The sequence below is a fragment of the Mastigoproctus giganteus genome, chromosome 12 (genome assembly GCF_048544385.1).
Source record: "Mastigoproctus giganteus isolate SK-2022 chromosome 12, ASM4854438v1, whole genome shotgun sequence".
NCBI classification, from domain to species: Eukaryota; Metazoa; Arthropoda; class Arachnida; order Uropygi; family Thelyphonidae; genus Mastigoproctus; species Mastigoproctus giganteus.
The window spans coordinates 164,598,959-164,615,728 of record NC_143586.1 but is presented as its reverse complement, the minus strand read 5'-3'; the positions used below and the strand labels follow the sequence as shown (position 1 = coordinate 164,615,728).

Sequence of the window (16,770 nt, the reverse complement as noted above, 5' to 3'; positions counted from 1 at the left end):
GGCATTTAAGGAATTGGCAGCAAATTTTCGAGAACTTGAAGCTGATTGAGCTGGACAAGGTTTCTCAAAATGGAAAGTTGAATGCAATGTGCTATCATCGGCAAAACTATGGATAGGATTTCCAGACAATGGAAGAAGGTCATTGATATACAAGAGGAAAAGAGTGGGGGAAAGAACTGAACCTTGGGGGACACCGGCATTAGTGGAGAAGTTAGAAGACAGAGAGCCATCTACCATCACCCTCAGTGAGCGATCAGAGAGAAAACTGGATAACCAATTACTAAAAACAGTTGGCAAACCATAAGATGGGAAGCTTGTTTAGAAGACCTTTATGCCAAACACAATCAAAAGCCTTTGAGATGTCAAGAGCAACTACTTGTGTTTCACCGAACCTTTCCATTGAATTAGTCCATAAATGGGTAACATAAGCCAGAATATCACCAGTGGATCGACACTGACGGAATCCATACTGGCGATCGTTGATCAGACGGAGGGTTTCTAAGTAGTTTAAGAGTTGACGGTTAATTGATTTCTCCATTACTTTAGAAAGAGTAGAAGTAATTGCAATGGGACGATAATTGGATGGGAGCGATTTGTCACCCTTTTTAGGAACTGGCTGGATATGAGCAAATTTCCAAGCAGATGGAAAAACACCTTTGGAATAAGAAAGTGAAAAAAGGCAGCAAAGAATAGGAGTAAGTTCAGGAGTACAGGTTTTGAGAACAAGTGGAGAAATACCATCAGGACCTGGAGCTTTCTTAGCATCAAGATTCATCAAAATCCTTCTGATATCCTTTTGACGGAAGACCACAGGAGGCATTGAATGGAGCGTGTTAGGAATGGTGGGAGGTGTTTTACCAAGATCATTAATACATGAGCTCAAAGAAAAATGGGATGCTAGCAGGTCAGCTTTATCCTTGGCTGAAGTGACAACAGAACCATCTGGTTTTGACAGAGGTGGGAGCAGAGATGGGCAAAAGTTGCGGCCAATAGCTTTGGCAGGAGACCAGAATGCTCGGCTACCATTAGGGCAAGAAGCAAGTTTTCTACTCTTAGCCTGTTCAAAATCTAGTTTTGACTGATTAATAACTGCTTTACAATTGTTGCGAGCTTTGGTGTAGGCAGAAAATGAAACTGAAGAATTAGAAACAAGCCAATTACGATATGCAACGTTCTTCTCTTGGACAGCCTTAGCACATTTATTGGAAAACCAAGGTTTAGATAAAGGACGAGATTTTAAAGTGGAGTGTGGGATAAAGGATTCCATTCCTGCAAGAATAATTTCACTGACACGATCTGAGCAAACGTTGACATCAGAAGTTTTGAAACAGTAATCAGACCAAAGAAAAGAAGAAATGAAGTCGCGCAGGTCATCCCATTTTGCATTCTTGTAATGCCAAACAATACGAGGTTGGGAATAGCCATGAGATAAAGGTTCCATTGGAGAAGAGGCAATCACCAAGTTGTGATCTGAATGCCTAAAGGACCTCTCACTTCAACCTTGTACTTAGAAGGGTTGTTTGTGAGAAAAAGATCAAGCGTATTGGCTGTATGATTAGGATTGTCCGGTATTCTTGTAGGTAAATGAACAATCTGTGCTAGGTCATTAGTAATTGCAAAAGCCTCAGCATCTCGACCTGCTGGGTCGGTGTGACTAGAAAACGGAAGCCAGCTGGAGTTGTGAACGTTAAAATCATCAAGGAAAATTACCTCACTGTTAGGAAAGTTGGACTGGAGAAAGTCAAGTTGCAAAGAGAGGAAGTCAAAGAGCTCCAAGTGATTAGTGGAGTTGGGAGAACGGTAGAGACAACAGATGAATTTTACACAATGAGGTAGAGAGATTTTAGGCCAGAGAAGATCAAAGAGAGGAGATTCCAAATTGCCAAGTCTCCGACAGGGAATATCAGAACGGACATATGCACAAGTACCACCTTTGAGGCGAAAGGAATCATACAGCAAATAATTTGGACATCTGAGATGAGCAGTAGTTGAATCAACTGATAACTGAGATTCAGTCAGAAAAAGTACATGGGGTTTGGAAGACTGCAAGTGGAAATGGACATCGTTGAGATTAGAATTGAGACCACGTATATTTGTGAAATGAATTAGGAAGTCCTTGGGAGGTTTAGATCTTTTCGCAGATAAGCTTGCGCTATTATTTTGACAGTTCATGGTGTATTCAATAGTAAGAAAAAGTGGGTGGGACATGCTGTATGAAGTAATGAAATTTTTGGATATGGCGTACATGTGGTAAGAATATACCCAGATCCTTGACATAACGTGGCCTCTACAATGCTCCCCGCATACACACTACTCGGACTCCCTCCAGTCACTATCTGGCAGAGTAGAGGTAGCAAGATTATACACTAGCTGATCCGGAAGCTTCCTAGAGAGTTACCAATAGGTTCAGTCCGGTGTACTAACTAGCAGCCGGCCTGCGAACACCGTTTTAGAGCTGTACCCTCGAAATGTAAGGAATATTGGATCTCGCCACGACATTCATCATAACCTCAAAAATCATCAATCATACTGCATGATGGAAGAGATAGGGAAGGGGTTGGCCGGAACTTAACTCTAGAGACTAAACATGGGTTCCACCACTTCAAGCCTCCAATAAGCAAAGTGGTGGTATTTCACCGGTTGATGAGAGTCATCTACCACCTAGTACTGCCTGGTAACATAGAGGGGTGGCGTTCCTCCATGTGGTGTGGGCGCCACACCTCGACCCCTGCTTACGTTGGTTCACACCAGGGTGGTCACCCACCATGTACTCGTGCATGAAGGTTATACCCAGGATTACTAACAGTCCCACCATCGTGAAGGTGCCAGCAGAAGATTTGGCTGTCATAGACCGTCCGGACTTCGCCGAAATTGGGTCCACTTTGACTGAGTGTCACCCGAATATCAGTTCTATCAGCGTTTTAGACTCCCAGGTAGCAAGAACAGCTTGTCTGGCATATTAGCATTAGCATTAGCAGAGGCATATGATGCAAGAAAGCAAGCTTATTCAGCATCAGCCAAAAAAAAAAACAAAAAATAAAAAAAAAAAAAAAACCCACTCCCATTTCACCCCTCCGTTCGTTTGAAATACCTGTCCAGTTGAGCTTTAAATTTGTTTAGGCTATCAACTTCAACAACCAGTGATGGAAGTCGGTTCCACCAACCAACCACCCGCTGGCCAAAGGCAAATTTCCGCACATCTATCCGACATCCGTCCTTCCTCAATTTGAATTTATGCCCTCTGAGGTGATTATTCTGAGAAAGATGAAGAATCCCATTGGCATTGAGCATGCTCAAACCATTCAAAGCCTTATACACCTCTATCAGATCACCTCGCCGGTGCCTAGTCTCCAGACTCTGTAATTTGCAAAACTTAAGCCTTTCTTCGTAAGAGCAACCCTTTGTTCCATTTACTAATCTTGTTGCCCTTCTCTGTACCCGTTCCAGCAGTTCTACATCCTTCTTGAAATGAGGCCTCCAGACCTGTATACAGTACTCAAGATGTGGCCTTACCATTGCCTTATACAAGGGAATAATCACCTCCTTATCCCTGCTAGAAAAATTCCTCTTTATCATTGACAAGACACCATGAGCTACTCTTGCAGCTCGTCTGCACTGCTCAGAGAACTTCATATCTGCCTGCACAATTACCCCCAGGTCCTTTTCATTCTCCACCACTGTCAGTGTAGTACCGCAGAGTTGATACGTTGATCTGGGGTTACTGTTTCCCATATGCAGCACTTTACATTTGTCGATGTTAAACCTCATTTGCCACCTCTCAGCCCATCTGTTCAACCTGTCCAGATCCTGTTGCAGCAGCATAGCGTCAGTATTGTCCTTAACGACCCTGCCAACCTTTGTATCATCTGCAAACTTGGACATTAAACTTGATATCCCATCATCAATATCATTCATAAACACCGAAAACAACAACGGACCCAACACTGAACCTTGAGGAACTCCACTAATAACATTAGTCCACGTTGAGCAGTGTCCATTGATTACCACTCTCTGTCTTCTGCCACTCAACCATCCCCTTATCCATAGCAGCAATTTGCCTCCAATGCCACACTGCTCCAATTTGTGCAGCAGTCTTCCATGTGCAACAGTATCAAAAGCCTTTCTAAGATCCAAATATATAATATCAAAGTTATTCCCTGCATCCAGTTCTTTTGTGACTACATCATAGTATCCAATCAAATTGGTCAGGCAAGACCTGCCCTTAACAAAACCATGCTGCGTCTGAGCTATAACTGAATTCTTGTCTAAATGATCCTGCAGTGCTTCTTTAACCAGTGCCTCCATTAATTTACCTGGAACAGAAGTTAAACTAACAGGTCTATAATTACTTGTGTCAGCCTTTGAACCTCCTTTGTGAATTGGGGTCACATTTGCACATCTCCAGTCCATAGGTACCTCCCCTGAGTCCAAGGAAGCTCTCATAATTATGGCTAAGGGTTTGCTTACTTCCTTTGCTGCCTCCTTTAATATAACTGGATAGATCCCATCCACCCCAGGTGCCTTTTTTATGTTTATCCTCAACAATCTCTCCTCCACTTTCCTCTCAGTTATTACAAAATCATCCAGCTCACTGCCAATGTTTACTTTACCTACATCATTCTCCTTCCTGAATAACTCCTCATGCGTGAATGTAGATGCAAAATACTCGTTTAGATTGTTAGCCACCTGAGCAGGATCCTCAACTGTTGAACCATCAATATCCAGTGGACCAATCTGATTCATCCCTTTCCTTTTCGAGTTCAAGTATGTAAAGAACTCTTTTCTGTTTTTCTTTGCATCCTTTGCCAAGGATTTTTCATAGTCTGCCTTTGCCTGCCTAATCTCCTTTGTGACTTGGTTACAGACCAACTTATATCTATCATAGGCTTCCATGTCACCCATTAATTTGTATGTATCCCATGCATTTTTCTTCTCTGCCACATGTCTCATTAGTTCATCTGACAACCATTTAGGCCTAAACCTTGAACAATATTTCTTAGTTGGTATGTAAAGCCTGGTAGCCTCCAAGATTAGTTCCTTGAATGCTTCCCATTTTGAGTTTGCTGTTGGTAACATCATCAGTTGGTCCCACTGTATAGAATTTAAATACTGTCTCAGACCATCATAGTCGCCTTTACGAAAACAAAAACCCTTCCCTTTACCTCTGATGGTAGTTACCTCCTTGAGTAAATCCCACTTCAACACACTGTGATCACTGCCACCTAGTGGTTCATTTATCTGCAGGTTCTTAATGCATGAAGAATCACTACTGATAATCAGATCAAGAGTATTGCTCCCTCTTGTTGCCTCACGAACATGCTGATGTAGAAAACAATCATCCAATAAATCCACAAAAGCCTTGCTAGTGTGCGAGTGACCAACCCACAATTTCCAGTCAATATCTGGGAAATTAAAGTCCCCCATTATAAGACTCTCTGATTTACTGGCCCACTCTATTTCCCTGTACAATATCTTATTATACTCATCAGAGTCATTAGGCCTATAGCACACTCCTACTCTCAATTTTGATTTCCCTATGCTTATGTCACACCAAACTGACTCGACGCTGCCCTGTCCATCGATGTCGACTGGCTTCACTTCCTTGGACTTTATGTGTTTCTTAATTAATAGCATGACCCCTCCTCCCCTCCTGTCCTGTCTATCCTTTCTATACACATTGTATTCCCCAAATTCCAGTTCCGCATTACTTATATCTGTGTGACACCACGTCTCTGATATCCCAACAATATCTGCCTTTGATGTTTTGAGCAATACCTCAAATTCATCAAATTTATTTACCAAACTCCTAGCATTGGTGTACACGCAGGTATACATGCACCTGTTTCTATTCTTAGCTACCCTAACACAACCCATGTGTTTACTTGTACCGCAATGACTACCAGCAGTCTCTGAAATATCCTGCATCCTGTTTTTCAGACTTCTGCTCATTTCAATAGAAGCAGTGCAAGAATCACTTCCACCTCTGCCACTGGCTACTGTTAATCTATTAGTCCTTGTATCCCCCCCAACTAGCAGTTTTCCGACCCACCTAACACTGCCTCGACAGCATCAGCAAAAATTCTTGCACCCTTTCTATTTAAGTGTATCCCATCCCTGTAGAAGCAATCTCTCCTGTTAACAAGTACAGTCCAGGCTGAAAAAAATTCTACCCCTTGAGCCTTGCACAATCCCTCCAGGGCCGAATTGATCGACAAGGCTCTCATCATATACTCCCTCCTATCGTGTCTGGGCAGAATTGCAGACACTTTCAAGTTCAACCCTAATTCACGGCTTTTTTTCAACAGTGACCTGTACTTGCTAAGTAATTCCGCCGGTCTCCTACTCTTAATATCATTAGTGCCAACGTGTACAACTATATCACCTTTTGTGCCCTTAAAAGATGATATCCGCTCTACAACGTCATCAACCTTTGCCCCTGGCAGACATACCCTGGTCCTATTCCACCTATCCTTTTTACAAAGGATGTTCCGAGAGAATGTCTGTGACAACCTCAAGGACCAAGTAATAGAAAATATATGAGATTAGAAAAAAAAAAAGAGCCTATTCTGTTGTTTTCTCACTAATCTTTGTGTGCTGAGTATTTTCAATTCTATTTTAAAAATCAGAAATGCAAATACTATACGCTTTGTAAAAAGGATAGGTGGAACAGGACCAGGGTAAGTCTGCCAGGCCCAAAGGTTGAAGACGTAGAGCGGATATCATCTTTTAAGGGCACAAAAGGTGATATAGTTGTACACATTGGCACTAATGATATTAAGAGTAGGAGACCGGCAGAATTACTTAACAAGTACAGGTCACTGTTGAAAAAAAGCTGTGAATTAGGGTTGAATTTGAAAGTGTCTGCCATTCTGCCCAGTCACGATAGGAGGGAGTATGTGATGAGATGAGAGCCTTGTGGATCAATTCGGCCCTGGAAAGATTGTGCAAGGCTCAAGGGATAGAATTTTTTTCAGCCTGCTCTGTACTTGTTAACAGGAGAGACTGCTTCTACAGGGATGGGATACACTTAAATGGAAAGGGTGCAAGAATATTTGCTGATGCTATCGAGGCAGTGTTAGGTGGGTTGGAAAACTGCTAGCTTGGGGGGAGACAAAGACCAATAGATTGACAGTAGCCACTGGCAGAGGTGAAAGTGATTCTTGCACTACTTCTATTGGAATGAGCAGAAGCCTGGAAAACAAGATGCAGGATATTTCAGAGACTGCTGGGAGTCATTGTGGCACAAGTAAACACATGGGTTGTGTTAGGGTAGCTAAGAATAGGAACAGGTGCATGTATACTTGCATGTACACCAATGCTAAGAGTTTGGTAAATAAATTTGATGAATTTCAGGTATTGCTCAAAGCATCAAAAGCAGATATTGTTGGGATATCAGAGACGTGGTGTCACACAGATATAAGGAATGCAGAACTGGAATTTAGGGAGCACGACGTCTACAGAAAGGATAGACAGGATAGGAAAGGAGGAGGGGTTATGCTATTAGTTAAGAAACACATAAAATCCAAGGAAGTGAAGCCAGTCGACAATGCTGGACAGTGCAGTGTCGAGTTAGTTTGGTGTGACATATGCATTGGGAGATCAAAATTGAGAGTAGGAGCACAAAGGCCTAATGCTATAGGCCTAATGACTCTGATGAGTATAATAAGAAACTGTACAGGGAAATAGAGTGGGCCAGTAAATCAGAGAGTCTTATAATGGGGGATTTTAATTTCCCAGATATTGACTGGAATTTGTGGGTTGGTCACTCACACACTAGCAAGGCTTTTGTGGATTTATTGGATGATTGTTTTTTACATCAGCATGTTCGGGAGGCAACTAGAGGGAGTAATACTCTTGATTTGATTATCACTAGTGATTCTTCATGCATTAAGAATCTGCAGATAAAGGAACCACTAGGTGGCAGTGATCACAATGTGCAGAAGTGGGATTACTCAAAGAGGTAACTACCATCAGGGGTAAAGGTAAGGATTATTGCTTTAGTAAATGTGACTATGATGGTCTGAGGCAGTATTTAAATTCTATACAGTGGGACCTACTGATGATGTTACCAACAGAAAATTCAAAATGGGACGCATTCAAAGAACTTATCTTGGAAGCTATTAGGCTTTACGTACCAACTAAGAAATATTGTTCAAGGTTTAGGCCTAAATGGATGTCAGATGAACTAATGAGACATATGGCAGAGAAGAAAAATGCATGGGATACATATAAATTAACATGTGACACAGAAGCCTATGATAGATATAAGTTGATCTGTAACCAAGCTACAAAGGAGGTTAGGCAGGCGAAGGCAGATTATGAGAAATCTTTGGCAAGGGATGCAAAGAAAAACAGCAAAGAGTTCTTTACTTATGTAAACTCCAGAAGGAAGGGGATGAATCAGATTGGTCCACTTGATATCGATGGTTCAACTGTTGGATGATCCTGCTCAGGTAGCTAACAAACTAAATGAATATTTTGCATTGCCATTCACACGTGAGGAGTTATTCAGCGAGGGGAATGCCAGAGATGTATTCAACTCTGGCAGTAAGCAAGATAATCTTGTAATAATTGAGAGTAAATTGGAGGCGAAATTGTTGAAGATAAACACAAGAAAGTCACCTGGGGTGGATGGGATCAATACAGTTGTATTAAAGGAGGCAGCAAAGGAAGTAAGCAAACCCTTATGGGAAGTACCCATAGACTGGAGATGTGCAAATGTGACCCCAATTCACAAAGGAGGATCAAAGGCTGACACAAGTAATTATAGATCTGTGAGTTTAACTGCTGTTCCAGGAAAATTAATGGAGGCACTGGTTAAAGAAACACTGCAGGATCATCTAGACAAGACTTCAGTTATAGCTCGGACACAGCATGGTTTTGTTAAGGGGAAGTCTTGCCTAACCAATTTGATTGGATACTATGATGCAGTCACAAAAGAACTGGATGCAGGGAATAACTTTGATATTATATACTTGGATCTTAGAAAGGCTTTTGATACTGTTGCACATGGAAGACTGCTACACAAATTGGAGCAGTGTAGCTTTGGAGGCAAACTGCTGCTATGGATAAAGGGGTGGTTGAGGTGAAGAAGACAAAGAGTGGTAATCAATGGACACTGCTCATCGTGGACTAATGTTATTAGTGGAGTTGCTCAGGGTTCAGTGTTGGGTCCATTGTTGTTTTCTGTATTTATAAATGATATTGATGATGGTATATCAAGCTTAATGTCCAAGTTTGCAGACGATACAAAGGTTGGCAGTGTTGTTAAGGACACTACTGATGCTATGCTGCCACAACAGGATCTGGAAAGGTTGAGCAGATGGGCTGAGAAGTGGCAAATGAAGTTTAACATTGACAAATATAAAGTACTACATATGGGAAACAGCAACCCCAGAGCAACGTACCAACTCTGTGGTACTACACTGACAGTGGTAGAGAATGAAAAGGACTTGGAGGTAATTGTGCAGGCAGATATGAAGTTCTCTGAGCAGTGCAGACGAGCTGCAAGAGTAGCTCATGGTGTCTTGTCAATGATATACAGGAATTTTTCTAGCAGGGATAAGGAGGTGATTATTCCCTTGTATAAGGCAGTGGTCAGGCCACACCTTGAGTACTGTATACAGGTCTGGAGGCCTCATTTCAAGAAGGATGTAGAGCTAGCTGCTGGAACGAGTACAGAGAAGGGCAACAAGATTAGTGAATGGAACAAAGGGTTGCTCTTATGAAGAAAGGCTTAAGTTTTGCAAATTACAGTGTCTGGAGACTAGGCACCGGCGAGGTGATCTGATAGAGGTGTATAAAGCCTTGAATGGTTTGAGCATGCTCAGTACTGATGGGATTCTTCCTCTTGCTCAGAATAATCACCTGAGAGGGCATAAATTCAAATTTAGGAAAGACAGATGTAGGATAGATGTGCGGAAATTTGCCTTTAGCCAGCGGCTAGTTGGTTGGTGGAAGTGACTTCCATCCCTTGTTGTGGAAGTTGATAGCCTAAATAAATTTAAGGCTCAGCTGTACAGGTATTTTGAACGAACAGAGGGGTGAAGTGGAAGTTTTTTTTTTTTTTTGGCTGATGCTGCATAAGCTTGCTTTCTTGCATCATGTGCCTCTACTAATGCTAATGCTACTTCTGATTATTTGGAATGTATTGGAGTGGTGGGGAGAGGAAGCACAGATAACTGAAAAACATGGATAATCCAAAGTTATTTTTTTTACCTAGTGTATGTGGTGTTTTATTATTTTTTTAATTTTGATATAACATTTGTAAGAGTAACATCCAATTATATCTTGCAGTAATGTGTAATATCACGAAAGCGTACATAAAAATCTGTGAAGTGTTAAATTTTTAATAGATAAAAAATATCAATTTTTAAAATTATACAGGTTGATTGACATTATGATGGCTTAGTTTCTTAGGTATTAGAATTTTAGTCAATTTGCCTAAATTGAAAATGCGTGAGTTTTGCCATGCATTTTTCTCTATTATTGATTTTATTTTTAAATCATGGTAAATCATAAATCCTATATTGTTATGCTGTACTTGTGCTAAATGGAATTCTTAACATTAGTTACAGACTGTTATTTTGTTTACTGTAATTTTAGCACAGTACAGTTCACTGTACCTCTCTCCCACTTCCCAGAAACTGATGAATGAATATTATTTTCCTTAATTATAAATTAAATTTTCTGTTCATGCTCTGGCATAGCCAATAAAGTTATAGGAGTTCACAAGATAGAAACAAGAAGAATATTATTATATTTTGTGGTATCATGTGGATTGCTTACCACTTGGCTGTAACCAACTTAGAAGAAACCAGAAGGCTAGGTGTGAATTGGAAAGTTGGGAAAGAAATCACAAGCACTTGTGATAGATTAAATGATGATCCATCTGAAAATGTGATGTTTCCAATCTTCAAGTGTCTCGTTTTTGTGCTCCTTACACCATTACATCCTATTTCTAGCATTAACATCAGTAATGAGTTGCTTTACAATATTGGCTCTATCATAAATTTTGGCTTTATGAAATTTTCAACCAATTGTTTTGCTAGAAACTGGATTGCTGAGACTCACGTTAAGTTCTGCAGTAATTTTTGAGGCAGTAGTTTTATATTTTTGGTATACGATCTCTTCGGTATCCAATGGTGTCTTTCAGTCAACTTGGATTTTCTGCCACAGTTCGTCCTATCAGATTTGTTTTTTCACACTGGATTGTTTTTGCTTGCAGATAGAGGAATCGAATCACTGACTGTGTTCCACTTTATCCATTGTGACTCTTCACTTCATTCATTGCTAGAAAGAAACAAAATGAATTGTCAGATCAAAACCAAAATTTGTATGGTTGCTATGGAGATTCCAAGGTATCACACAAAAATAAATTTCATCGTTCTATCACAACTACTTCTGGGTGAATATCTCTCTTTTTGAATTCTCCCTTGTATATCCAAATCAACAGTTGGGTGGCAGTTAAATAAAATGGAATGTGCAAAGGCTAGTGGTGGAAGAAAATGCATGTCAACTTCAAGAGAAAATAAAAACCAATGCTATATCTGTACTCAGTGCAGGTTTTCTTGTTTTGAAGTTCTTGCCAAACAGTGGATAGAATAAGGAGAAGGAAATGGGTCTGAAATTATCATCAGATTAAAAAGCAATTGTTCACTAAGAAACAGCAAAAATGCTTTGAGAAGAACAGGCATTCTTTCTCCAATTAGTTGTTCAACAAGAGTGTTAAGAACTTCTCCCCCCCCCCCCCTTTTGTCACCCAAAAATGTTAAATAGGTCTGATGACCAGATTTATTCAGTATCTAGTAGCCACTGTCCTAAAATAGTCGCGGGGGGGGGGGGGGGAGAAATTAATACAGATGCTAAACATATTTGTTTAGCATCTGTATTAAGAGTTCATTGTATTGTACCTTTTTCAAAAGTCATGCCAGTTCTTTTAAAATATCGACCACAATGATTGAAAAATAAAGAATTGAACACAACCTCACAGACTAACCTGTAAAATTATAGTTACTCACTGAATTTCTTAGTTGTCAGGGTAAGAATGGCAATTGTGTTTGTGAAGCCCTGTGTTAAAACATTATCTTGGCCTAAGCGATTCAATGGATTCTGAACCCCATACAAACTCTGTGGATGGAGTTAAAAAAAAACGCTTAATTAAAATCCCTCGTAGAAAGCAAAATCTGTTTTAAATAATGTCAACATAATTAGTAATTAGGATATGGTATCATGAAATATTGCAAGAAATGTTAAAAAATTTGTGTGTCATACCTAGAAATTTTAAAACTGTTATACATTGTCTTGGATATCCAACAAAATATTAATTATGATTTTAGTGTCTGTTAAAACCTTTTTTAAAAACTGCCATTGGCTGCTATTATTTCATCCATTAGTGATATATGCCTGAATCTTCTTTTTTACTGAAGTTGATATTTTTGGTCAGTAATATAAGAATATGAATTTTGTAGTGCCTACAATTATTTTGTTCATACAAAAAATTTAAACATATTTTTTAAGCAAAAAAAAATTAACAATTAGGTTATCTGACACTATACATGGATTTCTGGATGTTAAAACAAACTTTTCAAAATAACCATTTCCAACTTCCTGATGTCACCATTCTCATTGAAATTTCAAATATGCAGTATCTTGATACTAGATTTTCCTAGCTAAATCCTAAAAACGTGTGAACAAGATGAGTTGCCGTACTTGTTGACCATATCTTACAACTCATAACCCACATCTCACAACTGCCATGTATTTTATGATATGTTATTCAGTCAAATGTACCATTCCACTGCATTCCAAACATGTTCAATTAGGATAAATTGGTAGCCATGATGATTGGAGAATTTTCTGGAATGCACATTGAAACAGTTATCACATGACCATCAAGGCATCTTTCAATCATTCTTTCAATAAGAGCAAAGCAATGCTCTTATTGAAAGAATGCCGTGGTGTGCTATAAAGACAGTCATCATAAATGGTGCACATGATTAGAAATTATGGACCTGTACAAGCTTCCAGTGAGGTGTTAATTGATAGGTGCTAGGGCTCAAGGTTCCATTTAAACCTTTAGCCAGACCATTATTTTATCCCTGTCTATATAACTCCCTTTGTGCAGTGTGCTTCAAGAGCCTCATGTTGAGGTACACCACACATAATCTTGTCCATCCACATAGTATGTTTGGAAATGCAATTCATCAGACCAGGTCATCTGTTGTGTAGTGATTCTATGCCCATTATAGGCACATTTACTCTGGTGGGCCATTGGCTACAATAGCCTGACCATTCTAGTTTCTGATGCATGGTCAGTTGCTTCACAAAGTATGCCTGTTCTACCAGACAACTTGCCGAACTTTCTATAACTTTGGTCAACAATGTATGGGTGGCCTGCACTTTGAACCAATGGCTGGTGACACATTTGGAGATGTGCGCAAGTCCGTCCAATACATTCATCTATGCATTGGATGAAGGAAGCCATGTCTTATTTGCTTGTTATTGCTGTTATGGCCTTAACAGTCATCCCCTACTGGAATTTGGTTAGATAATATCTCTGACCCATTCTTTGCATGGAGCACAGGTCTACCCGAATGTGGTGCTTGTCTTTCTTCATATAGATATAGCTTGCTATGTAGTGACAATAGAGGCAAATACTATGCATGAAGTTATAGTTGGGATGTTCTTGATCTAAAACTGGCTATTGCATTTGCTAGTTATATCATTTTAACCTTCAATGTATAAAAGTAAAAGTTGTGCACATTTGTTAATTCTTATTCTCTTTTAATCATTTCTATCCTTTAACCATTACATATTTGAATGCCGATCAATTAATAAGTTTTATCATAATTTCAATCGATAATCTTTGATACTCAAGTAGGCTCTAAATTATTCTTGGAAAGATTATGGTTGTGAATTAACTGGTCTTTATGGCCCACAAAAGTCCAAGTTGATTAACTTAAAGAAACACTTTAAGTTATTTATTATCCACCAGCTCACTCTTGTCATAATTCTGTAATACTTCAGTTACAGTTATTTATTATTATTTGTTTTTTTTTTTTTTGGGGTTTTTTTTGGCTGTACAGTTAATCCTTTCATCATTTCAGATTTAACATTCTTTTCAACTTTTTTTTATTTTTTTTATTTATTTTTAGTCTGTGTGTATATCATGTTAAAACAGAAAAGAATTGTTCTTTCTGTTGTGCAAAAACTTGATTAATCAATAAACATAACAAAGGAATAACTTTGTTATATTTATTCCTTTGTTATTCCTGTGTGGAATAACAAAGGAATGCTGCTCTTGCTGAAGATGATGCTTTGAAATTTATGTAGCTATTTGCAGTAAGGCAAACTTTGTTGTTTTTATTTTTTCAAGAAATATATATGTTAAATATTGGACAAATATGCTGTGTTCAAGTATGAAAACTGTGCCTAAAGAAATGCGACAAGCTTCTTGAAGGGGGATCCAAAAAAAGATGGGCAGCACACCCGGTAAGATTGGCAAATGGACATCCGTAATGAGGAAAGACTTCGAATGTGTAGACTGCAGAGGTTGGTAACCAGGCATCTTAGAGAAGACCTGATTGAGGTACACAAGGATCTGAGGGGAGAAAACAAAATGAATGAGGGATGGGATTTTCACTATTATAAATTATTCCCGAACTAGAAGCTATGGATTCAATGCAAGGTATGCGGTTGTTGTGGGCTACAACAAGATATAACCACACAATATTGTGTGGTTGTATCTTGAAACAGTATGACTTTTTTATATTTGTTGCCTTGATTGTGAGAAGATTTGACATAGCAATTAGGATTAGTATTAGCCATATGGTGCAAAGAAGTCCAAGGCTTTTACTGCACCAGCCAGAAATAAATAAATAAATAATAAATTGTTTATTTTAACAAGTCCACCACACCAGGGCATATAATCAGTGGAGAAGAGGTTACCAAGGAAGGTGGGATGACGGTATAATGGGCAACTGTATTTTATTATTATCATTTTATTTATTTATTGTTTTGGCTTGTGCAACAAAAGCTTTGGACTTCCTTGCACCAAAAGTGTTATGTGAAATCTCATAGTGAAGAGAATGAATGTGACAAAGTCATACACTGTTTCAAGATAAAACCTACCATATTGCTATAAGTACATTCATTCAATGGGATACCAGTACATACCACTGTATGTACTGGTATCCCATCGAATGAAAACCAGCCATGCAGTTCTAATGTTAATCATGTTTCTGTCAGAAATAACTAACTACATTAATACTGGTTATGACAACCAAGTAGATAATGTAAAAGGCTCTGAAATCCCTACAGGGGTGATCATGCTGTGGTCACATAAAAAGTATAATTTTAGCCTGGCCAGAAATTATCTGATTTAAATCAGTTCTCATTACCCCAGAAATTTTTTACCAGCATGTGAGAAGCACGAGGAATAAACTTAATATGTTGGAGGGAGGGGAAATCTTCTGGTGCTGCTGACAACTCTAGAACTCATGTTAGAGGAGGTGTTGCAGCCTGCCAGTTTACTGTAATAGTATCTCACAGCAGCATACTATTCTAAATAGATCTTCTGTTATATGAAGCCAATTATCTGTTAAAATGAAGAGCAACCTGCTTGGTATAGTTGGAGTTTCTGTTTCATTCTTCCAGTTTCTGACTTTGATTTAATAAACATAACAAAAGTCTGTCCAGTTGGATAAACAGCAAGCTTCACAAATCAGTTGCTCATTTAATATGTGGAGACTTCAACCATCCTCCTCAAGAATCTTCACAACTCCTTTTTAAGGCTTCCTGTGGTTCCCGCTGGAATTTCTTTTAACAAAATGCAACAAGAACTGCTAAATCACCTTGACTCGATTTATTTATTTTTTTGAATATATTGAATATATTTTGGCAAAATATATACAGTAACTTTTTAAATTACACATGTTTAAAATAATACGCAGCAGCCATATTTATAAAAGTGCCACAAGGTGGCAGCGCAATAGCCCGCCAATTTTTCATTCTGTTTTGCTGAAGATTGTTGATTGGTCATCTATTAGAAGTGCATAATTTTTTTTCTTTTGTGCTTATTTTTACATATTTTGTTTTTATTATGGCTAGTAAGCGTCCTTGTAGTTCTAGTGGAAATGGTGATAAGTGCTCAAGGAAATCGATTTTGGGTTAGTCTTTACAATCTGGTACCCCTTCGATTGATTGTTGTGAGTAGCAGTTAGTCTTAGTTGGTGTGTTTATTCCCCCCCCCCCCCCTTCCGCTGTCAATTACTGCTACTCACAACAATCAATCAGATTGTAAGGACTAACATGTAAAGGTTAGTCTTTACAATCTTTACAAAAACTGCACAGTGCAAGTTTTTAAATAATAAATAATAACAAATAACAGCAGCACCACATGCCATGACAAATAAATAATACTGCATGTGTCGTGCATGTATAAAATAAATCATATCATACCTTTTGAATACTGATGATTACATTCTTCATTTTGCCAATATGTTATATTCTGAGGTTCACCAATAATTTCTACAAAACCACTATTAGCAAGATTACCATTAAATCAGGTTAGTTTTTACAGTAAAGACTAACCTGATTTCACTTAAAATGAAACAAAGTGCTTAAGTGCTACAAATGAGGTGATAGCACGGCACTCATTAAACGCACTCTGAGTGAGAGTATATAATGTACTATTTGAGATAGTGTGTGATGTGCACCTGATAGGAGCATAAATTCCAGTTGAGGAAAGACAGATGTGCAAAACTTTGT

General features: G+C 38.8%; 1 protein-coding gene across 2 annotated transcripts in view; it reads left to right on the top strand.

Moving 5' to 3' along the window:
* Positions 1-16,770, top strand: part of Ctns (lysosomal cystine transporter cystinosin) — a 144,726-nt gene that overhangs the window by 21,099 nt on the left and 106,857 nt on the right. The gene's annotated exons all lie outside the window — the stretch shown is intronic.